The following is a 26,454-nucleotide window of genomic DNA, read 5'->3' on the forward strand; positions in this document are numbered from 1 at the left end:
AGTGAACTGTCCCCCCGGCCCCCTCTAGAGGACACAGAGTGAACTGTCCCCCCGACCCCCCCTAGAGGACACAGAGTGGACTGTCCCCTGACCCCCTCTAGAGGACACAGTGTGAACTGTCCCCCCGACCCCCCCCTAGAGGACACAGAGTGGACTGTCCCCTGACCCCCTCTAGAGGACACAGTGTGAACTGTCCCCGCGACCCCCCCCTAGAGGACACAGAGTGGACTGTCCCCTGACCCCCTCTAGAGGACACAGTGTGAACTGTCCCCCCGACCCCCCCTAGAGGACTCAGAGTGAACTGTCCCCCCGACCCCCCCTAGAGGACACCGTGTGAACTGTCCCCCCGACCCCCCCTAGAGGACACCGTGTGAACTGTCCCCCGACCCCCTCTAGAGGACACAGAGTGAACTGTCCCCCCGACCCCCTCTAGAGGACACCGTGTGAACTGTCCCCCCGACCCCCCCCTAGAGGACACAGAGTGAACTGTCCCCCCGACCCCCCCTAGAGGACACAGAGTGAACTGTCCCCCCGACCCCCCCCTAGAGGACACAGAGTGAACTGTCCCCCCGACCCCCTCTAGAGGACACAGAGTGAACTGTCCCCCCGACCCCCTCTAGAGGACACAGTGTGAACTGTCCCCCCGACCCCCCCTAGAGGACACAGTGTGAACTGTCCCCCCAACCCCCCCTAGAGGACTCAGAGTGAACTGTCCCCCCGACCCCCCCTAGAGGACACAGAGTGAACTGTCCCCCCGACCCCCCCTAGAGGACACAGTGTGAACTGTCCCCCCGACCCCCCCCTAGAGGACACAGTGTGAACTGTCCCCCCGGCCCCCTCTAGAGGACACACTGTGAACTGTCCCCCCGGCCCCCCCTAGAGGACACCGTGTGAACTGTCCCCCCGACCCCCCCTAGAGGACACAGTGTGAACTGTCCCCCCGACCCCCCCTAGAGGACACAGAGTGAACTGTCCCCCCGACCCCCCCTAGAGGACACCGTGTGAACTGTCCCCCCGACCCCCCCTAGAGGACACAGTGTGAACTGTCCCCCCAACCCCCCCCTAGAGGACTCAGAGTGAACTGTCCCCCCGACCCCCTCTAGAGGACACAGTGTGAACTGTCCCCCCGACCCCCCCTAGAGGACACAGTGTGAACTGTCCCCCCAACCCCCCCCCCCTAGAGGACTCAGAGTGAACTGTCCCCCCGACCCCCCCCTAGAGGACACAGAGTGAACTGTCCCCCCGACCCCCCCTAGAGGACACAGTGTGAACTGTCCCCCCGACCCCCCCTAGAGGACACAGTGTGAACTGTCCCCCCGACCCCCCCCCTAGAGGACACAGAGTGGACTGTCCCCCCGACCCCCCCTAGAGGACACAGAGTGGACTGTCCCCTGACCCCCTATAGAGGACACAGTGTGAACTGTCCCCCCGACCCCCTCTAGAGGACACAGTGTGAACTGTCCCCTGACCCCCTCTAGAGGACACAGTGTGAACTGTCCCCCCCGACCCCCTCTAGAGGACACCATGTGAACTGTCCCCCCGACCCCCCCTAGAGGACACAGTGTGAACTATCCCCCCGACCCCCTCTAGAGGACACCATGTGAACTGTCCCCCCCGACCCCCCCTAGAGGACACAGAGTGAACTGTCCCCCCGACCCCCCCTAGAGGACACAGAGTGAACTGTCCCCCCGACCCCCTCTAGAGGACACAGAGTGAACTGTCCCCCCGACCCCCTCTAGAGGACACCGTGTGAACTGTCCCCCCGACCCACCCTAGAGGACACAGTGTGAACTGTCCCCCCGGCCCCCTCTAGAGGACACAGAGTGAACTGTCCCCCCCGACCCCCCCTAGAGGACACAGTGTGAACTGTCCCCCCGGCCCCCTCTAGAGGACACAGAGTGAACTGTCCCCCCGGCCCCCTCTAGAGGACACAGAGTGAACTGTCCCCCCGACCCCCCCTAGAGGACACAGAGTGGACTGTCCCCTGACCCCCTCTAGAGGACACAGTGTGAACTGTCCCCCCGACCCCCCCTAGAGGACACAGAGTGGACTGTCCCCTGACCCCCTCTAGAGGACACAGTGTGAACTGTCCCCGCGACCCCCCCTAGAGGACACAGAGTGGACTGTCCCCTGACCCCCTCTAGAGGACACAGTGTGAACTGTCCCCCCGACCCCCCCTAGAGGACTCAGAGTGAACTGTCCCCCCGACCCCCCCTAGAGGACACCGTGTGAACTGTCCCCCCGACCCCCCCTAGAGGACACCGTGTGAACTGTCCCCCCGACCCCCTCTAGAGGACACAGAGTGAACTGTCCCCCCGACCCCCTCTAGAGGACACCGTGTGAACTGTCCCCCCGACCCCCCCTAGAGGACACAGAGTGAACTGTCCCCCCGACCCCCCCTAGAGGACACAGAGTGAACTGTCCCCCCGACCCCCCCTAGAGGACACCGTGTGAACTGTCCCCCCGACCCCCCCTAGAGGACACAGTGTGAACTGTCCCCCCAACCCCCCCCTAGAGGACTCAGAGTGAACTGTCCCCCCGACCCCCTCTAGAGGACACAGTGTGAACTGTCCCCCCGACCCCCCCTAGAGGACACAGTGTGAACTGTCCCCCCAACCCCCCCCCTAGAGGACACAGTGTGAACTGTCCCCCCGACCCCCCCTAGAGGACACAGTGTGAACTGTCCCCCCGACCCCCCCTAGAGGACACAGAGTGAACTGTCCCCCCGACCCCCTCTAGAGGACACAGAGTGAACTGTCCCCCCGACCCCCTCTAGAGGACACAGTGTGAACTGTCCCCCCGACCCCCCCTAGAGGACACAGTGTGAACTGTCCCCCCAACCCCCCCTAGAGGACTCAGAGTGAACTGTCCCCCCGACCCCCCCTAGAGGACACCGTGTGAACTGTCCCCCCGACCCCCCCTAGAGGACACAGTGTGAACTGTCCCCCCGACCCCCCCTAGAGGACACAGAGTGAACTGTCCCCCCGACCCCCCCTAGAGGACACCGTGTGAACTGTCCCCCCCGACCCCCCCTAGAGGACACAGTGTGAACTGTCCCCCCAACCCCCCCCTAGAGGACTCAGAGTGAACTGTCCCCCCGACCCCCTCTAGAGGACACAGTGTGAACTGTCCCCCCGACCCCCCCTAGAGGACACAGTGTGAACTGTCCCCCCAACCCCCCCCCTAGAGGACTCAGAGTGAACTGTCCCCCCGACCCCCCCCCTAGAGGACACAGAGTGAACTGTCCCCCCGACCCCCCCCTAGAGGACACAGTGTGAACTGTCCCCCCGACCCCCCCTAGAGGACACAGTGTGAACTGTCCCCCCGACCCCCCCCCTAGAGGACACAGAGTGGACTGTCCCCCCGACCCCCCCTAGAGGACACAGAGTGGACTGTCCCCTGACCCCCTATAGAGGACACAGTGTGAACTGTCACCCCGACCCCCTCTAGAGGACACAGTGTGAACTGTCCCCTGACCCCCTCTAGAGGACACAGTGTGAACTGTCCCCCCGACCCCCTCTAGAGGACACAGTGTGAACTGTCCCCCTGACCCCCTCTAGAGGACACAGTGTGAACTGTCCCCTGACCCCCTCTAGAGGACACAGTGTGAACTGTCCCCCCGACCCCCTCTAGAGGACACCATGTGAACTGTCCCCCCGACCCCCCCTAGAGGACACAGTGTGAACTATCCCCCCGACCCCCTCTAGAGGACACCATGTGAACTGTCCCCCCGACCCCCCCTAGAGGACACAGAGTGAACTGTCCCCCCGACCCCCCCTAGAGGACACAGAGTGAACTGTCCCCCCGACCCCCTCTAGAGGACACAGAGTGAACTGTCCCCCCGACCCCCTCTAGAGGACACCGTGTGAACTGTCCCCCCGACCCACCCTAGAGGACACAGTGTGAACTGTCCCCCCGGCCCCCTCTAGAGGACACAGAGTGAACTGTCCCCCCGACCCCCCCTAGAGGACACAGTGTGAACTGTCCCCCCGGCCCCCTCTAGAGGACACAGAGTGAACTGTCCCCCCGGCCCCCTCTAGAGGACACAGAGTGAACTGTCCCCCCGACCCCCCCTAGAGGACACAGAGTGGACTGTCCCCTGACCCCCTCTAGAGGACACAGTGTGAACTGTCCCCCCGACCCCCCCTAGAGGACACAGAGTGGACTGTCCCCTGACCCCCTCTAGAGGACACAGTGTGAACTGTCCCCTCGACCCCCCCTAGAGGACACAGAGTGGACTGTCCCCTGACCCCCTCTAGAGGACACAGTGTGAACTGTCCCCCCGACCCCCCCTAGAGGACTCAGAGTGAACTGTCCCCCCGACCCCCCCTAGAGGACACCGTGTGAACTGTCCCCCCGACCCCCCCTAGAGGACACCGTGTGAACTGTCCCCCCGACCCCCTCTAGAGGACACAGAGTGAACTGTCCCCCCGACCCCCTCTAGAGGACACCGTGTGAACTGTCCCCCCGACCCCCCCTAGAGGACACAGAGTGAACTGTCCCCCCGACCCCCCCTAGAGGACACAGAGTGAACTGTCCCCCCGACCCCCCCTAGAGGACACAGAGTGAACTGTCCCCCCGACCCCCTCTAGAGGACACAGAGTGAACTGTCCCCCCGACCCCCTCTAGAGGACACAGTGTGAACTGTCCCCCCGACCCCCCCTAGAGGACACAGTGTGAACTGTCCCCCCAACCCCCCCTAGAGGACTCAGAGTGAACTGTCCCCCCGACCCCCCCTAGAGGACACAGAGTGAACTGTCCCCCCGACCCCCCCTAGAGGACACAGTGTGAACTGTCCCCCCGACCCCCCCTAGAGGACACAGTGTGAACTGTCCCCCCGGCCCCCTCTAGAGGACACAGTGTGAACTGTCCCCCCGGCCCCCTCTAGAGGACACCGCGTGAACTGTCCCCCCGACCCCCCCTAGAGGACACCGTGTGAACTGTCCCCCCGACCCCCCCTAGAGGACACAGTGTGAACTGTCCCCCCGACCCCCCCTAGAGGACACAGAGTGAACTGTCCCCCCGACCCCCCCTAGAGGACACCGTGTGAACTGTCCCCCCCGACCCCCCCTAGAGGACACAGTGTGAACTGTCCCCCCAACCCCCCCCTAGAGGACTCAGAGTGAACTGTCCCCCCGACCCCCTCTAGAGGACACAGTGTGAACTGTCCCCCCGACCCCCCCTAGAGGACACAGTGTGAACTGTCCCCCCAACCCCCCCCCTAGAGGACTCAGAGTGAACTGTCCCCCCGACCCCCCCCTAGAGGACACAGAGTGAACTGTCCCCCCGACCCCCCCTAGAGGACACAGAGTGAACTGTCCCCCCCCCCCCCCCCCCCCCCCCCCCGTCCCCCCCCCTAGAGGACACCGTGTGAACTGTCCCCCCGGCCCCCTCTAGAGGACACAGTGTGAACTGTCCCCCCGGCCCCCTCTAGAGGACACCGCGTGAACTGTCCCCCCGACCCCCTCTAGAGGACACAGAGTGAACTGTCCCCCGACCCCCTCTAGAGGACACCGCGTGAACTGTCCCCCCCGACCCCCTCTAGAGGACACCGTGTGAACTGTCCCCCCGGCCCCCCCTAGAGGACACAGAGTGGACTGTCCCCCGACCCCCTCTAGAGGACACCGTGTGAACTGTCCCCCCGACCCCCTCTAGAGGACACCATGTGAACTGCGTCAGTGTGGCATTAGCATTAGCATCAGGCTAGCGTAACAGAGCCGATACCAGACAAATAACGATAATTATCACGCAACGATTAACCGGCAGTGAATATCAGACCTGCGAGTTCACAGCACTGTGTGTGGGCTAGTAGGGGTGTTGTTGTTCACAGCACTGTGTGTGGGCTAGTAGGTGTGTTGTTATTCACGGCTATACGTACGTCGGCGCTAGGGGGCGTCATATCCCAGGTGACCCCAACGTATACTCTGTCTACATAATGGTTGAGTCCCACAGCAGCGTTTAACATTGGTCCGGCTGCTATGGCAACGCCCCACCGCTCCAACTATGGGATTGAAAATATAATCACGGTGTAAAGCAGTTGAAGTCGGACTCTAGGAGTGCTGTCCTTGTATTGGTGGATTTAATGTGTGCCTTTGTACCGCGACGCTGCCGCCATGTAAAAGCTTCTGACGAGAGGTAAACAGTGTGTGCGTGTTCCAATGATACTCGAGTGTGTGTAGCGAGTGTGTGTGTGTGTGGGGGGGGGGCAAACTTCGTCTTTTAAAGTGAACGCGTACGGTGGCACCTGGAACTGGGGTTCATGCTAACAGCTAGCCGCAACAAACGTTAACACATTTTGACCTGAGATCAGATTCTAAAAATGTCTCTAAATCCTGACAGTTTTCTGAAAAAGCTATGTTTCTATGTCAGTCATTCTTCGATTTTTCAAAAATAGCAGACCTACGAGCTTGTAGATCTGCTATTTTTCAATAGCTAAAGCATAACATAATGCTAACACCAAAAAGGGTTTCCCGCCCAAAATGGGTTAACACATTTCCTGTCAGGATTAATTAATTAATTCACCTCGTACCGCCAGGACTTTCCCCCCATTCGTTTAACCCTTATTTTGAAGAGCCAAAAGCCACCGACCAGATGTTGCTTACCTACACTACACGCCAGGTGGCGGTTGACCAGGAATTCCATCTGGGACGACTTAAGGAATTGGAGATAAAGGCCATCGAAAGAAACGGAAACAACGGGCGCGGCCGTAGATCTATAATCTTCGTCTTATAATTACCCTGGCGGGTAATGTGTTAAGCAGTAACATTAGCGTTTTCTCTCAGTCAGTTGATTCTTTATATCCATATGAGTGAAACGGCCTGGATGACATGTTTATTTTTCAAACACAGTTCTTATATGAGGCGATCTAAAATCCCCCCTATGGGGATTACAATGCAAATAAAAAGTACATGAACCTGTGGATTTTGCCTCGCGGACCCAAAACTGAAGAATATTTTGTTGTTGTTGAATAATATGTTGTCCACAATTCCATGCTGTATTGCTGTCGGTACCATTAGGAGAGATAACAGGCAAACGTTGATCAAAATGACAATTTAAAAATGAGAGGAGGAAATAATCACGGAGGAGGAAAATAACACATTTTTTTTGCCCAGAAAGTTTCACAATGATTATGTAAAGCTTTGTATATATTCTAAACTCATGGAAATGTATTTATTATTGTTTTTGTTTTGTTTACATTTCTGTCCCCATGAAGCTGTATTGTTTTGTTTTGTTTACATGAAGCTGTAATGTTTGTTTACATGAAGCTGTAATGTTTTGTTTTGTTTACATGAAGCTGTAATGTTTTGTTTTGTTTACATGAAGCTGTAATGTTTTGTTTTGTTTACATGAAGCTGTAATGTTTTGTTTTGTTCACATGAAGCTGTAATGTTTTGTAAAACTATAACGTTTTCCTTTTGATCCGTTTGTTGTGTTCATTTCTCACAATGTACCGAATGGAACCGCTCAAAATAATCATGTTTCAACTGGGGACCTCCTAAAATAATAATATTTGAACTGAGGACCTCCTAAAATAATAATATTTGAACTGAGGACCTCCTAAAATAGTCATATTTGAACTGAGGACCTCCTAAAATAGTCATATTTGAACTGAGGACCTCCTAAAATAATCATATTTGAACTGAGGACCTCCTAAAATAATAATATTTGAACTGGACCTCCTAAAATAGTCATATTTGAACTGAGGACCTCCTAAAATAATAATATTTGAACTGGGGACCTCCTAAAATAGTCATATTTGAACTGGGGACCAAATAGTCATATTTGAACTGGGGACCTCCTAAAATAGTCATATTTGAACTGGGGACCAAATAGTCATATTTGAACTGAGGACCTCCTAAAATAATCATATTTGAACTGAGGACCTCCTAAAATAATCATATTTGAACTGAGGACCTCCTAAAATAATCATATTTGAACTGAGAGTGAGGACCTCCTAAAATAATAATATTTGAACTGAGGACCTCCTAAAATAATCATATTTGAACTGAGAGTGAGGACCTCCTAAAATAATAATATTTGAACTGAGGACCTCCTAAAATAATAATATTTGAACTGAGGACCTCCTAAAATAATCATGTTTGAACTGAGAGTGAGGACCTCCTAAAATAATAATATTTGAACTGAGGACCTCCTAAAATAATCATATTTGAACTGAGAGTGAGGACCTCCTAAAATAATAATATTTGAACTGAGGACCTCCTAAAATAATCATATTTGAACTGAGAGTGAGGACCTCCTAAAATAATAATATTTGAACTGAGGACCTAAAATAATCATATTTGAACTGAGAGTGAGGACCTCCTAAAATAATAATATTTGAACTGAGGACCTCCTAAAATAATAATATTTGAACTGAGGACCTCCTAAAATAATCATGTTTGAACTGAGGACCTCTCAACATAATTTTGTTTGACTCTTGTGAAAAGTACAGATCTACAAGCTCACAACGCCTCACATTGCTATGCATTGTAACAGGGACAGACTCCATCTCCCAGAGGTCTATAGGGCATTGAAACTGGGATAGACTCCATCTCCCAGAGGTCTATAGTGCATTGTAACAGGGACAGACTCCATCTCCCAGAGGTCTATAGTGCATTGTAACGGGGATAGACTCCATCTCCCAGAGGTCTATAGGGCATTGTAACGGGGATAGACTCCATCTCCCAGAGGTCTATAGTGCATTGTAACGGGGACAGACTCCATCTCCCAGAGGTCTATAGGGCATTGTAACTAGGGTTGGGATTCGTTAGGATTTTAACGGTTCCGGATCCTTCCCGGATCCCTCTTAACGGTTCCGGTTCCCGCCGTTAGGGAAAAAAGTCCTTTTGGTAAAAAGGTCCACCTGGCATGTGCAGGTCCCTTTTGCAGGCTTCCCATGTTAAACCAACCCGGCTCTCCGCTCGTGCCTTGCCAGCCAACAGCATCACCCTCTTCCAGGGCCCCTAAAAATATGGGGCCGGTCCTTAAAAAAACTACATTTTTTTCCCTACAGGACGCACCCAGCCTCGGGGCCACGGGGCCCGCTCTGTGAATTTTTGAAAAATGGACCAAAACCCGTCCGCCACCAGGTGGACTCTTGAGCCATTTGGAGTGTCTGTCCCCATGGGAGGACATCATGTCCACTTCCATAGAGGGACAAGGGGAAGTCCACTTCCACTTCTAAAGGCAATGCTAAAGAGACTCTCAGTGTTAAACCTCAATCCTGCCACTAGGAGCAGTCTTGAGCCCCTTCCTGCCAAGCGTGTCCCCTTGGAGTGTCCTCTTGGGAGGACAACATGTCCACTTCCATATGTTTTTCAATACATTTTTAAAATGTGCTTTAGACAGTCCCTTCGGCATAGCCTATGCCATGAAATCACTGCCTCAAAAATCCCTTCATTTACATGCGAGATGGACACGGCATTTGCATGCCTTCCAAGACACCTAGAGGGAGGCCCTACATCGAGTGCCGATCAACATATGTCAAAATCATAACCTCAGCAAATGTAGAAAAAAAGTTTGCCGCAAATGATCAACTTTTGGTCAAAGGGTTGTTAGGGGTGTAGCCTCTATGACCATCCTGAGGCCCCAAAGTGAAGCACTTTTTTCCCACAGTATGTACGAAGGCCAGCTTCTAGATTCTGATTGTTGGGCATGAGGAGTATCGTTGCTGAAAATCTGGGGTCCTCAGGTGGTCTTACGGTCGATCCGCAGCCAAAAAGGGTTTGAGGCCGAGATATGGGATGGATCAAGGCATGCCCGAATGGACATGGTCGTTGCTCTTTTGCTCCTATTTCTATTCTGGACAACCCAAAGCTGCGCTATTTCATGTGTGCTATCTAGGGCTATCAAATAATGCGTTGTAACAAGGTGTAGTCATTATCTATCACGGTTTTGGAGATAGGGCAATTTGAATGTTCAACATCCTAAAATAAAAACATGCCAAGGTGACATTTGCTGCTGCAACTCACACTAAAACCCATTTTTTCATCCAAAGACTGGTCTCTGGGGCTAGAACTAGACATATTCTGAAAGAGCATTGAAAGGTGAGTAAACTGACCACTGTTTGGTGGTCATAGCCCCTACAGAACTTAAAAAAAGCCCTCAAGACGTGCTGCTTTGTGCAAAATACGGATGTTACATAACTTGTATTGGGACATGCCCAAGGGGACGTGCTGACATCCCATGGAGACAGTCCCTTCGGCATAGCCTATGCCATGAAATCACTGCCTAAAAAATCCCTTCATTTACATGCGAGATGGACACGACATTTGCACGCCTCCCAAGACACCTAGAGCCGTGAAACCACCGCAGGGATGCCCTACATCGAGTGCCGATCAACATATGTCAAAATCATAACCTCAGCAACTGTAGAAAAAAAGTTTGCCGCAAATGATCAACCTTTGTTCAAAAGGTTGTTAGGGGTGTAGCCTCTAGGACCATCCTGAGGCCCCAAAGTGAAGCACTTTTTTCCCACAGTATGTACGAAGGCCAGCTTCTAGATTCTGATTGTTGGGCATGAGGAGTATCGTTGCTGAAAATCTGGGGTCCTCAGGTGGTCTTACGGTCGATCCGCAGCCAAAAAGGGTTTGAGGCCGAGATATGCATGCCCGAATGGACATGGTCGTTGCTCTTTTGCTCCTATTTCTATTCTGGACAACCCAAAGCTGCGCTATTTCATGTGTGCTATCTAGGGCTATCAAATAATACGTGGTAACAAGGTGTAGTCGTCATCTATCACGGTTTTGGAGATAAGGCAATTTGAATGTTCAACATGGTCTGGTCTATGGGGCTAGAACTAGACATATTCTGAAAGAGCATTGAAAGGTGAGTAAACTGACCACTGTTTGGTGGTCATAGCCCCTACAGAACTTAAAAAAGGCCCTCAAGACGTGCTGCTTGTGTGCAAAATACTGATGTTACATAACATGTATGGAGGCATGCCCAAGAGGACACATCCACATCCCAAAGGGACAGTCCAGTCGGCATGTCCGAAAACCAGGCCAATGCAAAGAGTACAATGACCCCTTGACCTCAATGTGCACAAAATGAGACAGTCTTCTCATTGTCTGACTGTATTATTTTAATCTTTCCAGTTGGACGAGAAGCAACAGAAGAAGGAAGGAGGAGAAAAGGAAGGCAGGGAGGAGGCCATTGCAGAAAATAATGCTTAATTTGTAATTTGTTTTATTGTTGTTAGTAGTTTAGTAGTTTTGTTTTTATTTTAGTTTAGTTGCCAAATGTTGGTTCAAAATAAATAATGTGGCAACTCATGTGAAACATATTCTTGAGTAGATCCTGTGATTTTTTTTGTGGCCAGATGTAATTTCCTGGGGTTTATTAGGACTATAGTAAATAAATAAAAAAAAAATCGCCATAATATTTTGTAAAGAAATACATATTTAGCCCCATGCTCGAATGCCCCCGGCCCCCTTTCAAAAACAGCTAAAATCCCTAAAACTAATAACAACCTAAAACATGAACCTTGGTTGAAAAAAACTAAAGTTGTCTTTAAACTAACACTATGTGGTTGCCATAGCACCTGTAAGAGCCACTTGAACTATGAGTTCATGTCATGATGACCTTGTTTGCTTGATTGTAGGCCTACCTATTCTGTGCAGCAGTGTTTGATCTCATGATAATTAGTGCAGCAGAGTACTTAGTTCTTGATTGAATGTTTGTGATTGGTGCTCCTTTTTCTTTGATGTCTAAATTACCCTCCTGTCCTGTTTGAGTTTGTCAGAAGCTGTGAAGTTGAAGTAGAGAGAGCACTTCCTGATATTACATAAGGACACGTTCACATCCCAAAGGGACAGTCCCTCTGGCATGTGAAGGAAAACATGGCCACGTTTGACACTTGCCCAAAAAGACACTAATCAACTCTCAAACAATTTCAGGTGTCTCAATTAGCAAGCCACCACCTGTTTGGACTCACAAACCCCACTGCAATGCACAGAGAGGACATGCAACAGTAATCCATCCCATTTGACTGTCCCTTTGGGATGACAAAGTGTCCTCTTGGGCATGCCTCCATACATGCTATGTAACATCAGGGTTTTGCACAAACGGGACCTTTCTAAACTATTTCATGAGTTCTGTAGGTGCTATGGCAACCAAACAGTGGTCAGTTCAATCACCTTTCAATGCTCTATCAAAATATGCCGAGTTTTAACTCCAGGGACCAGTCTTTGGATCAAAATTTGGATTTAGTGTGATGTTAATAAGCCAAATGTCCCCTTGGCATGTTATAGTGTAGCATTCTTCAAATTCAAATGGCCATAGCGCCAGAACTGTGATATATAATGACTACACCTTGTTACCATGTATTCTTCGATAGCCCCCGATAGCGCACATGCATTATGGTAGCGTGTGGTGGTCCAGAACAGAAATAGGAGCAAAATAATATTGACCATGTCCATTTGGGCAAACCTTAATCCATCCCATTTGACTGTCCCTTTGGGATGACAAAGTGTCCTCTTGGGCATGCCTCCATACATGCTATGTAACATCAGGGTTTTGCACAAACAGGACCTTTCTAAACGATTTAATTAGTGTGGTTGCCCTAAAGGGCAACCAGACTATTGTAATTGTAACACTTTATTATTTTTATTTTTATTTTACTAGAGTAAGACAAAGTTTGTCCCACTACTAGTCCCACAGTTTTGACTGTACGCACTTGAGCCATATGTCAAATTGACTGTAAAAATCGGGAATCGTGTGCTTGCTCGTTTCTAAGAGAAATGTTGTATAGTTTAATTGATATTAATTTATTAGTGAATTAAATGTCCCCATTGACATGAATGGGAAAATGCGAAAAATCACGTTCAAGTATTTTTTCCTCGGAGACCGTAAGGGCTATAGTTACAAAACTTGGAGGGATAATTCGTAATACTTACTAAAATTAATTAACTTATAATGATATCGGTCGGCCTCATGGTGGCGCTATAACAGCCCACTTTACGTTTTGGCTTATAACTCTTGAACCGTAGGTCGTAAAATCAAAATTATTTTTTCCCTGGATTCCTTGGGTCATGACGCATCTCCCCATATAGGCCACGCCCATTTGCGTCATGATAGATTTTCCGCCATTTTGAATTTTCTCCAAAACACACTTTTGGCTCCTCCTCCTACATATGTTGTCCAAATCTCACAAAAATCGGCACACATGATCTGGGGACCCATCCGATTAAAACACCAACTGCAGAATTTTGGTAGTGCGTATCGTTCGGCCGTAATCGTCGTCCGAAGTTAGTAGGAGGGGCCTATATCACAAAAAATGCCATAAATCACGAACGAAATGTCCAATCCATCCCAAATTTGAATCACATGTCGCGGGTGGGTCAATCAACCAAGTACCAAAAGCAATTCCATTTTCATCCATAGGGGGCGCCGCAAATGCGAGAAATGTAACCGTTTGTCGCAAAAACATGATTTTTGGGGGGATAAATCCCCTCCGAATTACTTAGGCATGATCGCAGGGGTGACGCGACATTGCAATTGGCTGGCAATATCAGTGGGAGGGGCATATGTAAGCCACTGCGGCAACCACACTTTGCAATTTTTTAAAATTGCGACCTTTCTAGTTAGTTCTGTAGGTGCTATGGCAACCAAACAGTGGTCAGTTCAATCACCTTTCAATGCTCTATCAGAATATGCAGAGTTTTAACTCCAGTGACCAGTCTTTGGATCAAAATTTGGATTTAGTGTGAGGTTAATAAGCCAAATGTCCCCTTGGCATGTTATAGTGTAGCATTCTTCAAATTCAAATGGCCATAGCTCCAGAACTGTGATATATAAAGACTACACCTTGTTACCATGTATTCTTTGATAGCCCCTGATAGCGCACATGCATTATGGTAGCGTGTGGTGGTCCAGAACAGAAATAGGAGCAAAAGAATATTGACCATGTCCATTTGGGCAAACCTTAATCCATCCCATTTGACTGTCCCTTTGGGATGACAATGTGTCCTCTTGGGCATGCCTCCATACATGCTACACCATGACTACACCATGCTAATCAGGGGGTGTGTCTACACTCATTTAGGGGTGTGTCTACTGCTAATTTGGGGCAGGGTACATGCTAATGTATGGGTGTAATTAATGCTAATTAGGGGGTGTGGCTCATGCTAATCAGGGGGTGTGTCTTACACTAATTTAGGGGTGTGTCTTACAAAAAGTTGGGCGTGTGGTTCATGCTAATGCATGGGTGTTAAGTAGGGGGCGTGGATCATGCTAATCAGGGGGTGTGTCTAACATTAATGTGGGGCGTGGTTCATGCTGATGTGTATGCGTGACTTACACATACTAGGGGGGTGTCCTCCGTTGATTTGGGGGTATGTCTTATGCTAATTTGAGGGTGTGAACTATGCAAATTAGGGTGTGTGTTTAGGTTACAGATGTAACCAGGGTACTGTCAGTGAGGGTCTGCTGTAGGTTACAGGTGTAACTATGGTTATATGTCCACCTGGTATGTTAGGCTATGTCAAAAGGACTGCCCTCTTGGCTGTGCGTTCTGCATGTATGTGCCAGACAGACTGTCCATGTGGGACGTCCACATGTCTATTTGCCATTGCCCTCCTGTAACCAGGGTGCTGTCAGTGAGGGTCTGCCGTAGGTTACAGGTGTAACTATGGTTATATGTCCACCTGGTATGTTAGGCTATGGCAAAAGGACTGCCCTCTTGGCTGTGCCTTCTGCATGTATGTGCCAGACAGACTGTCCATGTGGGACGTCCACATGTCTATTTGCCATTGCCCTCCTGTAACCAGGGTGCTGTCAGTGAGGGTCTGCCGTAGGTTACAGGTGTAACTATGGTTATATGTCCACCTGGTATGTTAGGCTATGGCAAAAGGACTGCCCTCTTGGCTGTGCCTTCTGCATGTATGTGCCAGACAGACTGTCCATGTGGGACGTCCACATGTCTATTTGCCATTGCCCTCCTGTAACCAGGGTGCTGTCAGTGAGGGTCTGCCGTAGGTTACAGGTGTAACTATGGTTATATGTCCACCTGGTATGTTAGGCTATGGCAAAAGGACTGCCCTCTTGGCTGTGCCTTCTGCATGTATGTGCCAGACAGACTGTCCATGTGGGACGTCCACATGTCTATTTGCCATTGCCCTCCTGTAACCAGGGTGCTGTCAGTGAGGGTCTGCCGTAGGTTACAGGTGTAACTATGGTTATATGTCCACCTGGTATGTTAGGCTATGGCAAAAGGACTGCCCTCTTGGCTGTGCCTTCTGCATGTATGTGCCAGACAGACTGTCTATGTGGGACGTCCACATGTCTATTTGCCATTGCCCTCCTGTAACCAGGGTGCTGTCAGTGAGGGTCTGCCGTAGGTTACAGGTGTAACTATGGTTATATGTCCACCTGGTATGTTAGGCTATGGCAAAAGGACTGCCCTCTTGGCTGTGCCTTCTGCATGTATGTGCCGGACAGACTGTCCATGTGGGACGTCCACATGTCTATTTGCCATTGCCCTCCTGTAACCAGGGTGCTGTCAGTGAGGGTCTGCCGTAGGTTACAGGTGTAACTATGGTTATATGTCCACCTGGTATGTTAGGCTATGGCAAAAGGACTGCCCTCTTGGCTGTGCCTTCTGCATGTATGTGCCAGACAGACTGTCTATGTGGGACGTCCACATGTCTATTTGCCATTGCCCTCCTGTAACCAGGGTGCTGTCAGTGAGGGTCTGCCGTAGGTTACAGGTGTAACTATGGTTATATGTCCACCTGGTATGTTAGGCTATGGCAAAAGGACTGCCCTCTTGGCTGTGCCTTCTGCATGTATGTGCCAGACAGACTGTCCATGTGGGACGTCCACATGTCTATTTGCCATTGCCCTCCTGTAACCAGGGTGCTGTCAGTGAGGGTCTGCCGAAGGTTACAGGTGTAACTATGGTTATATGTCCACCTGGTATGTTAGGCTATGGCAAAAGGACTGCCCTTTTGGCTGTGCCTTCTGCATGTATGTGCCAGACAGACTGTCCATGTGGGACGTCCACATGTCTATTTGCCATTGCCCTCCTGTAACCAGGGTGCTGTCAGTGAGGGTCTGCCGTAGGTTACAGGTGTAACTATGGTTATATGTCCACCTGGTATGTTAGGCTATGGCAAAAGGACTGCCCTCTTGGCTGTGCCTTCTGCATGTATGTGCCAGACAGACTGTCCATGTGGGACGTCCACATGTCTATTTGCCATTGCCCTCCTGTAACCAGGGTTCTGTCAGTGAGGGTCTGCCGTAGGTTACAGGTGTAACTATGGTTATATGTCCACCTGGTATGTTAGGCTATGGCAAAAGGACTGCCCTCTTGGCTGTGCCTTCTGCATGTATGTGCCAGACAGACTGTCTATGTGGGACGTCCACATGTCTATTTGCCATTGACCTCCTGTAACCAGGGTGCTGTCAGTGAGGGTCTGCCGTAGGTTACAGGTGTAACTATGGTTATATGTCCACCTGGTATGTTAGGCTATGGCAAAAGGACTGCCCTCTTGGCTGTGCCTTCTGCATGTATGTGCCAGACAGACTGTCCATGTGGGACGTCCACATGTCTATTTGCCATTGCCCTCCTGTAACCAGGGTGCTCTCAGTGAGGGTCTGCCGAAGGTTACAGGTGTAACTATGGTTATATGTCCACCTGGTATGTTAGGCTATGGCAAAAGGACTGCCCTTTTGGCTGTGCCTTCTGCATGTATGTGCCAGACAGACTGTCCATGTGGGACGTCCACATGTCTATTTGCCATTGCCCTCCTGTAACCAGGGTGCTGTCAGTGAGGGTCTGCCGAAGGTTACAGGTGTAACTATGGTTATATGTCCACCTGGTATGTTAGGCTATGGCAAAAGGACTGCCCTTTTGGCTGTGCCTTCTGCATGTATGTGCCAGACAGACTGTCCATGTGGGACGTCCACATGTCTATTTGCCATTGCCCTCCTGTAACCAGGGTGCTGTCAGTGAGGGTCTGCCGTAGGTTACAGTTGTAACTATGGTTATATGTCCACCTGGTATGTTAGGCTATGGCAAAAGGACTGCCCTCTTGGCTGTGCCTTCTGCATGTATGTGCCAGACAGACTGTCCATGTGGGACGTCCACATGTCTATTTGCCATTGCCCTCCTGTAACCAGGGTGCTGTCAGTGAGGGTCTGCCGTAGGTTACAGGTGTAACTATGGTTATATGTCCACCTGGTATGTTAGGCTATGGCAAAAGGACTGCCCTCTTGGCTGTGCCTTCTGCATGTATGTGCCAGACAGACTGTCCATGTGGGACGTCCACATGTCTATTTGCCATTGCCCTCCTGTAACCAGGGTGCTGTCAGTGAGGGTCTGCCGTAGGTTACAGGTGTAACTATGGTTATATGTCCACCTGGTATGTTAGGCTATGGCAAAAGGACTGCCCTCTTGGCTGTGCCTTCTGCATGTATGTGCCAGACAGACTGTCCATGTGGGACGTCCACATGTCTATTTGCCATTGCCCTCCTGTAACCAGGGTGCTGTCAGTGAGGGTCTGCCGTAGGTTACAGGTGTAACTATGGTTATATGTCCACCTGGTATGTTAGGCTATGGCAAAAGGACTGCCCTCTTGGCTGTGCCTTCTGCATGTATGTGCCAGACAGACTGTCTATGTGGGACGTCCACATGTCTATTTGCCATTGCCCTCCTGTAACCAGGGTGCTGTCAGTGAGGGTCTGCCGTAGGTTACAGGTGTAACTATGGTTATATGTCCACCTGGTATGTTAGGCTATGGCAAAAGGACTGCCCTCTTGGCTGTGCCTTCTGCATGTATGTGCCAGACAGACTGTCTATGTGGGACGTCCACATGTCTATTTGCCATTGCCCTCCTGTAACCAGGGTGCTGTCAGTGAGGGTCTGCCGTAGGTTACAGGTGTAACTATGGTTATATGTCCACCTGGTATGTTAGGCTATGGCAAAAGGACTGCCCTCTTGGCTGTGCCTTCTGCATGTATGTGCCAGACAGACTGTCCATGTGGGACGTCCACATGTCTATTTGCCATTGCCCTCCTGTAACCAGGGTGCTGTCAGTGAGGGTCTGCCGAAGGTTACAGGTGTAACTATGGTTATATGTCCACCTGGTATGTTAGGCTATGGCAAAAGGACTGCCCTTTTGGCTGTGCCTTCTGCATGTATGTGCCAGACAGACTGTCCATGTGGGACGTCCACATGTCTATTTGCCATTGCCCTCCTGTAACCAGGGTGCTGTCAGTGAGGGTCTGCCGTAGGTTACAGGTGTAACTATGGTTATATGTCCACCTGGTATGTTAGGCTATGGCAAAAGGACTGCCCTCTTGGCTGTGCCTTCTGCATGTATGTGCCAGACAGACTGTCCATGTGGGACGTCCACATGTCTATTTGCCATTGCCCTCCTGTAACCAGGGTTCTGTCAGTGAGGGTCTGCCGTAGGTTACAGGTGTAACTATGGTTATATGTCCACCTGGTATGTTAGGCTATGGCAAAAGGACTGCCCTCTTGGCTGTGCCTTCTGCATGTATGTGCCAGACAGACTGTCTATGTGGGACGTCCACATGTCTATTTGCCATTGACCTCCTGTAACCAGGGTGCTGTCAGTGAGGGTCTGCCGTAGGTTACAGGTGTAACTATGGTTATATGTCCACCTGGTATGTTAGGCTATGGCAAAAGGACTGCCCTCTTGGCTGTGCCTTCTGCATGTATGTGCCAGACAGACTGTCCATGTGGGACGTCCACATGTCTATTTGCCATTGCCCTCCTGTAACCAGGGTGCTCTCAGTGAGGGTCTGCCGAAGGTTACAGGTGTAACTATGGTTATATGTCCACCTGGTATGTTAGGCTATGGCAAAAGGACTGCCCTTTTGGCTGTGCCTTCTGCATGTATGTGCCAGACAGACTGTCCATGTGGGACGTCCACATGTCTATTTTCCATTGCCCTCCTGTAACCAGGGTGCTGTCAGTGAGGGTCTGCCGAAGGTTACAGGTGTAACTATGGTTATATGTCCACCTGGTATGTTAGGCTATGGCAAAAGGACTGCCCTTTTGGCTGTGCCTTCTGCATGTATGTGCCAGACAGACTGTCCATGTGGGACGTCCACATGTCTATTTGCCATTGCCCTCCTGTAACCAGGGTGCTGTCAGTGAGGGTCTGCCGTAGGTTACAGTTGTAACTATGGTTATATGTCCACCTGGTATGTTAGGCTATGGCAAAAGGACTGCCCTCTTGGCTGTGCCTTCTGCATGTATGTGCCAGACAGACTGTCCATGTGGGACGTCCACATGTCTATTTGCCATTGCCCTCCTGTAACCAGGGTGCTGTCAGTGAGGGTCTGCCGTAGGTTACAGGTGTAACTATGGTTATATGTCCACCTGGTATGTTAGGTTATGGCAAAAGGACTGCCCTCTTGGCTGTGCCTTCTGCATGTATGTGCCAGACAGACTGTCCATGTGGGACGTCCACATGTCTATTTGCCATTGCCCTCCTGTAACCAGGGTGCTGTCAGTGAGGGTCTGCCGTAGGTTACAGGTGTAACTATGGTTATATGTCCACCTGGTATGTTAGGCTATGGCAAAAGGACTGCCCTCTTGGCTGTGCCTTCTGCATGTATGTGCCAGACAGACTGTCCATGTGGGACTCTCCACATGTCTATTTGCCATTGCCCTCCTGTAACCAGGGTGCTGTCAGTGAGGGTCTGCCGTAGGTTACAGGTGTAACTATGGTTATATGTCCACCTGGTATGTTAGGCTATGGCAAAAGGACTGCCCTCTTGGCTGTGCCTTCTGCATGTATGTGCCAGACAGACTGTCCATGTGGGACGTCCACATGTCTATTTGCCATTGCCCTCATGTAACCAGGGTGCTGTCAGTGAGGGTCTGCCGTAGGTTACAGGTGTAACTATGGTTATATGTCCACCTGGTATGTTAGGCTATGGCAAAAGGACTGCCCTCTTGGCTGTGCCTTCTGCATGTATGTGCCAGACAGACTGTCTATGTGGGACGTCCACATGTCTATTTGCCATTGCCCTCCTGTAACCAGGGTGCTGTCAGTGAGGGTCTGCCGTAGGTTACAGGTGTAACTATGGTTATATGTCCACCTGGTATGTTAGGCTATGGCAAAAGGACTGCCCTCTTGGCTGTGCCTTCTGCATGTATGTGCCAGACAGACTGTCTATGTGGGACGTCCACATGTCTATTTGCCATTGCCCTCCTGTAACCAGGGTGCTGTCAGTGAGGGTCTGCCGTAGGTTACAGGTGTAACTATGGTTATATGTCCACCTGGTATGTTAGGCTATGGCAAAAGGACTGCCCTCTTGGCTGTGCCTTCTGCATGTATGTGCCAGACAGACTGTCCATGTGGGACGTCCACATGTCTATTTGCCATTGCCCTCCTGTAACCAGGGTGCTGTCAGTGAGGGTCTGCCGAAGGTTACAGGTGTAACTATGGTTATATGTCCACCTGGTATGTTAGGCTATGGCAAAAGGACTGCCCTTTTGGCTGTGCCTTCTGCATGTATGTGCCAGACAGACTGTCCATGTGGGACGTCCACATGTCTATTTGCCATTGCCCTCCTGTAACCAGGGTGCTGTCAGTGAGGGTCTGCCGTAGGTTACAGGTGTAACTATGGTTATATGTCCACCTGGTATGTTAGGCTATGGCAAAAGGACTGCCCTCTTGGCTGTGCCTTCTGCATGTATGTGCCAGACAGACTGTCCATGTGGGACGTCCACATGTCTATTTGCCATTGCCCTCCTGTAACCAGGGTGCTGTCAGTGAGGGTCTGCCGTAGGTTACAGGTGTAACTATGGTTATATGTCCACCTGGTATGTTAGGCTATGGCAAAAGGACTGCCCTCTTGGCTGTGCCTTCTGCATGTATGTGCCAGACAGACTGTCTATGTGGGACGTCCACATGTCTATTTGCCATTGACCTCCTGTAACCAGGGTGCTGTCAGTGAGGGTCTGCCGTAGGTTACAGGTGTAACTATGGTTATATGTCCACCTGGTATGTTAGGCTATGGCAAAAGGACTGCCCTCTTGGCTGTGCCTTCTGCATGTATGTGCCAGACAGACTGTCCATGTGGGACGTCCACATGTCTATTTGCCATTGCCCTCCTGTAACCAGGGTGCTGTCAGTGAGGGTCTGCCGTAGGTTACAGGTGTAACTATGGTTATATGTCCACCTGGTATGTTAGGCTATGGCAAAAGGACTGCCCTCTTGGCTGTTCCTTCTGCATGTATGTGCCAGACAGACTGTCCATGTGGGACGTCCACATGTCTATTTGCCATTGCCCTCCTGTAACCAGGGTGCTGTCAGTGAGGGTCTGCCGTAGGTTACAGGTGTAACTATGGTTATATGTCCACCTGGTATGTTTCTGCATGTATGTGCCAGACAGACTGTCCATGTGGGACGTCCACATGTCTATTTGCCATTGCCCTCCTGTAACCAGGGTGCTGTCAGTGAGGGTCTGCCGTAGGTTACAGGTGTAACTATGGTTATATGTCCACCTGGTATGTTAGGCTATGGCAAAAGGACTGCCCTCTTGGCTGTGCCTTCTGCATGTATGTGCCAGACAGACTGTCCATGTTGGACGTCCACATGTCTATTTGCCATTGCCCTCCTGTAACCAGGGTGCTGTCAGTGAGGGTCTGCCGTAGGTTACAGGTGTAACTATGGTTATATGTCCACCTGGTATGTTTCTGCATGTATGTGCCAGACAGACTGTCCATGTGGGACGTCCACATGTCTATTTGCCATTGCCCTCCTGTAACCAGGGTGCTGTCAGTGAGGGTCTGCCGTAGGTTACAGGTGTAACTATGGTTATATGTCCACCTGGTATGTTAGGCTATGGCAAAAGGACTGCCCTCTTGGCTGTGCCTTCTGCATGTATGTGTCAGACAGACTGTCCATGTTGGACGTCCACATGTCTATTTGCCATTGCCCTCCTGTAACCAGGGTGCTGTCAGTGAGGGTCTGCCGTAGGTTACAGGTGTAACTATGGTTATATGTCCACCTGGTATGTTTCTGCATGTATGTGCCAGACAGACTGTCCATGTGGGACGTCCACATGTCTATTTGCCATTGCCCTCCTGTAACCAGGGTGCTGTCAGTGAGGGTCTGCCGTAGGTTACAGGTGTAACTATGGTTATATGTCCACCTGGTATGTTAGGCTATGGCAAAAGGACTGCCCTCTTGGCTGTGCCTTCTGCATGTATGTGCCAGACAGACTGTCCATGTTGGACGTCCACATGTCTATTTGCCATTGCCCTCCTGTAACCAGGGTGCTGTCAGTGAGGGTCTGCCGTAGGTTACAGGTGTAACTATGGTTATATGTCCACCTGGTATGTTTCTGCATGTATGTGCCAGACAGACTGTCCATGTGGGACGTCCACATGTCTATTTGCCATTGCCCTCCTGTAACCAGGGTGCTGTCAGTGAGGGTCTGCCGTAGGTTACAGGTGTAACTATGGTTATATGTCCACCTGGTATGTTAGGCTATGGCAAAAGGACTGCCCTCTTGGGTGTGCCTTCTGCATGTATGTGCCAGACAGACTGTCCATGTGGGACGTCCACATGTCTATTTGCCATTGCCCTCCTGTAACCAGGGTGCTGTCAGTGAGGGTCTGCCGTAGGTTACAGGTGTAACTATGGTTATATGTCCACCTGGTATGTTAGGCTATGGCAAAAGGACTGCCCTCTTGGGTGTGCCTTCTGCATGTATGTGCCAGACAGACTGTCCATGTGGGACGTCCACATGTCTATTTGCCATTGCCCTCCTGTAACCAGGGTGCTGTCAGTGAGGGTCTGCCGTAGGTTACAGGTGTAACTATGGTTATATGTCCACCTGGTATGTTAGGCTATGGCAAAAGGACTGCCCTCTTGGCTGTTCCTTCTGCATGTATGTGCCAGACAGACTGTCCATGTGGGACGTCCACATGTCTATTTGCCATTGCCCTCCTGTAACCAGGGTGCTGTCAGTGAGGGTCTGCCGTAGGTTACAGGTGTAACTATGGTTATATGTCCACCTGGTATGTTAGGCTATGGCAAAAGGACTGCCCTCTTGGCTGTGCCTTCTGCATGTATGTGCCAGACAGACTGTCCATGTGGGACGTCCACATGTCTATTTGCCATTGCCCTCCTGTAACCAGGGTGCTGTCAGTGAGGGTCTGCCGTAGGTTACAGGTGTAACTATGGTTATATGTCCACCTGGTATGTTAGGCTATGGCAAAAGGACTGCCCTCTTGGCTGTTCCTTCTGCATGTATGTGCCAGACAGACTGTCCATGTGGGACGTCCACATGTCTATTTGCCATTGCCCTCCTGTAACCAGGGTGCTGTCAGTGAGGGTCTGCCGTAGGTTACAGGTGTAACTATGGTTATATGTCCACCTGGTATGTTTCTGCATGTATGTGCCAGACAGACTGTCCATGTGGGACGTCCACATGTCTATTTGCCATTGCCCTCCTGTAACCAGGGTGCTGTCAGTGAGGGTCTGCCGTAGGTTACAGGTGTAACTATGGTTATATGTCCACCTGGTATGTTAGGCTATGGCAAAAGGACTGCCCTCTTGGCTGTGCCTTCTGCATGTATGTGCCAGACAGACTGTCCATGTTGGACGTCCACATGTCTATTTGCCATTGCCCTCCTGTAACCAGGGTGCTGTCAGTGAGGGTCTGCCGTAGGTTACAGGTGTAACTATGGTTATATGTCCACCTGGTATGTTTCTGCATGTATGTGCCAGACAGACTGTCCATGTGGGACGTCCACATGTCTATTTGCCATTGCCCTCCTGTAACCAGGGTGCTGTCAGTGAGGGTCTGCCGTAGGTTACAGGTGTAACTATGGTTATATGTCCACCTGGTATGTTAGGCTATGGCAAAAGGACTGCCCTCTTGGCTGTGCCTTCTGCATGTATGTGCCAGACAGACTGTACATGTTGGACGTCCACATGTCTATTTGCCATTGCCCTCCTGTAACCAGGGTGCTGTCAGTGAGGGTCTGCCGTAGGTTACAGGTGTAACTATGGTTATATGTCCACCTGGTATGTTTCTGCATGTATGTGCCAGACAGACTGTCCATGTGGGACGTCCACATGTCTATTTGCCATTGCCCTCCTGTAACCAGGGTGCTGTCAGTGAGGGTCTGCCGTAGGTTACAGGTGTAACTATGGTTATATGTCCACCTGGTATGTTAGGCTATGGCAAAAGGACTGCCCTCTTGGGTGTGCCTTCTGCATGTATGTGCCAGACAGACTGTCCATGTGGGACGTCCACATGTCTATTTGCCATTGCCCTCCTGTAACCAGGGTGCTGTCAGTGAGGGTCTGCCGTAGGTTACAGGTGTAACTATGGTTATATGTCCACCTGGTATGTTAGGCTATGGCAAAAGGACTGCCCTCTTGGGTGTGCCTTCTGCATGTATGTGCCAGACAGACTGTCCATGTGGGACGTCCACATGTCTATTTGCCATTGCCCTCCTGTAACCAGGGTGCTGTCAGTGAGGGTCTGCCGTAGGTTACAGGTGTAACTATGGTTATATGTCCACCTGGTATGTTAGGCTATGGCAAAAGGACTGCCCTCTTGGCTGTTCCTTCTGCATGTATGTGCCAGACAGACTGTCCATGTGGGACGTCCACATGTCTATTTGCCATTGCCCTCCTGTAACCAGGGTGCTGTCAGTGAGGGTCTGCCGTAGGTTACAGGTGTAACTATGGTTATATGTCCACCTGGTATGTTAGGCTATGGCAAAAGGACTGCCCTCTTGGCTGTGCCTTCTGCATGTATGTGCCAGACAGACTGTCCATGTGGGACTCTCCACATGTCTATTTGCCATTGCCCTCCTGTAACCAGGGTGCTGTCAGTGAGGGTCTGCCGTAGGTTACAGGTGTAACTATGGTTATATGTCCACCTGGTATGTTTCTGCATGTATGTGCCAGACAGACTGTCCATGTGGGACGTCCACATGTCTATTTGCCATTGCCCTCCTGTAACCAGGGTGCTGTCAGTGAGGGTCTGCCGTAGGTTACAGGTGTAACTATGGTTATATGTCCACCTGGTATGTTAGGCTATGGCAAAAGGACTGCCCTCTTGGCTGTTCCTTCTGCATGTATGTGCCAGACAGACTGTCCATGTGGGACGTCCACATGTCTATTTGCCATTGCCCTCCTGTAACCAGGGTGCTGTCAGTGAGGGTCTGCCGTAGGTTACAGGTGTAACTATGGTTATATGTCCACCTGGTATGTTTCTGCATGTATGTGCCAGACAGACTGTCCATGTGGGACGTCCACATGTCTATTTGCCATTGCCCTCCTGTAACCAGGGTGCTGTCAGTGAGGGTCTGCCGTAGGTTACAGGTGTAACTATGGTTATATGTCCACCTGGTATGTTAGGCTATGGCAAAAGGACTGCCCTCTTGGCTGTGCCTTCTGCATGTATGTGCCAGACAGACTGTCCATGTTGGACGTCCACATGTCTATTTGCCATTGCCCTCCTGTAACCAGGGTGCTGTCAGTGAGGGTCTGCCGTAGGTTACAGGTGTAACTATGGTTATATGTCCACCTGGTATGTTTCTGCATGTATGTGCCAGACAGACTGTCCATGTGGGACGTCCACATGTCTATTTGCCATTGCCCTCCTGTAACCAGGGTGCTGTCAGTGAGGGTCTGCCGTAGGTTACAGGTGTAACTATGGTTATATGTCCACCTGGTATGTTAGGCTATGGCAAAAGGACTGCCCTCTTGGCTGTTCCTTCTGCATGTATGTGCCAGACAGACTGTCCATGTGGGACGTCCACATGTCTATTTGCCATTGCCCTCCTGTAACCAGGGTGCTGTCAGTGAGGGTCTGCCGTAGGTTACAGGTGTAACTATGGTTATATGTCCACCTGGTATGTTTCTGCATGTATGTGCCAGACAGACTGTCCATGTGGGACGTCCACATGTCTATTTGCCATTGCCCTCCTGTAACCAGGGTGCTGTCAGTGAGGGTCTGCCGTAGGTTACAGGTGTAACTATGGTTATATGTCCACCTGGTATGTTAGGCTATGGCAAAAGGACTGCCCTCTTGGCTGTGCCTTCTGCATGTATGTGCCAGACAGACTGTCCATGTTGGACGTCCACATGTCTATTTGCCATTGCCCTCCTGTAACCAGGGTGCTGTCAGTGAGGGTCTGCCGTAGGTTACAGGTGTAACTATGGTTATATGTCCACCTGGTATGTTTCTGCATGTATGTGCCAGACAGACTGTCCATGTGGGACGTCCACATGTCTATTTGCCATTGCCCTCCTGTAACCAGGGTGCTGTCAGTGAGGGTCTGCCGTAGGTTACAGGTGTAACTATGGTTATATGTCCACCTGGTATGTTAGGCTATGGCAAAAGGACTGCCCTCTTGGCTGTGCCTTCTGCATGTATGTGCCAGACAGACTGTCCATGTTGGACGTCCACATGTCTATTTGCCATTGCCCTCCTGTAACCAGG

The sequence above is a fragment of the Electrona antarctica genome (assembly GCF_951216825.1).
Source record: "Electrona antarctica genome assembly, contig: scaffold_72, whole genome shotgun sequence".
In the NCBI taxonomy this organism is placed as follows: domain Eukaryota; kingdom Metazoa; phylum Chordata; class Actinopteri; order Myctophiformes; family Myctophidae; genus Electrona; species Electrona antarctica.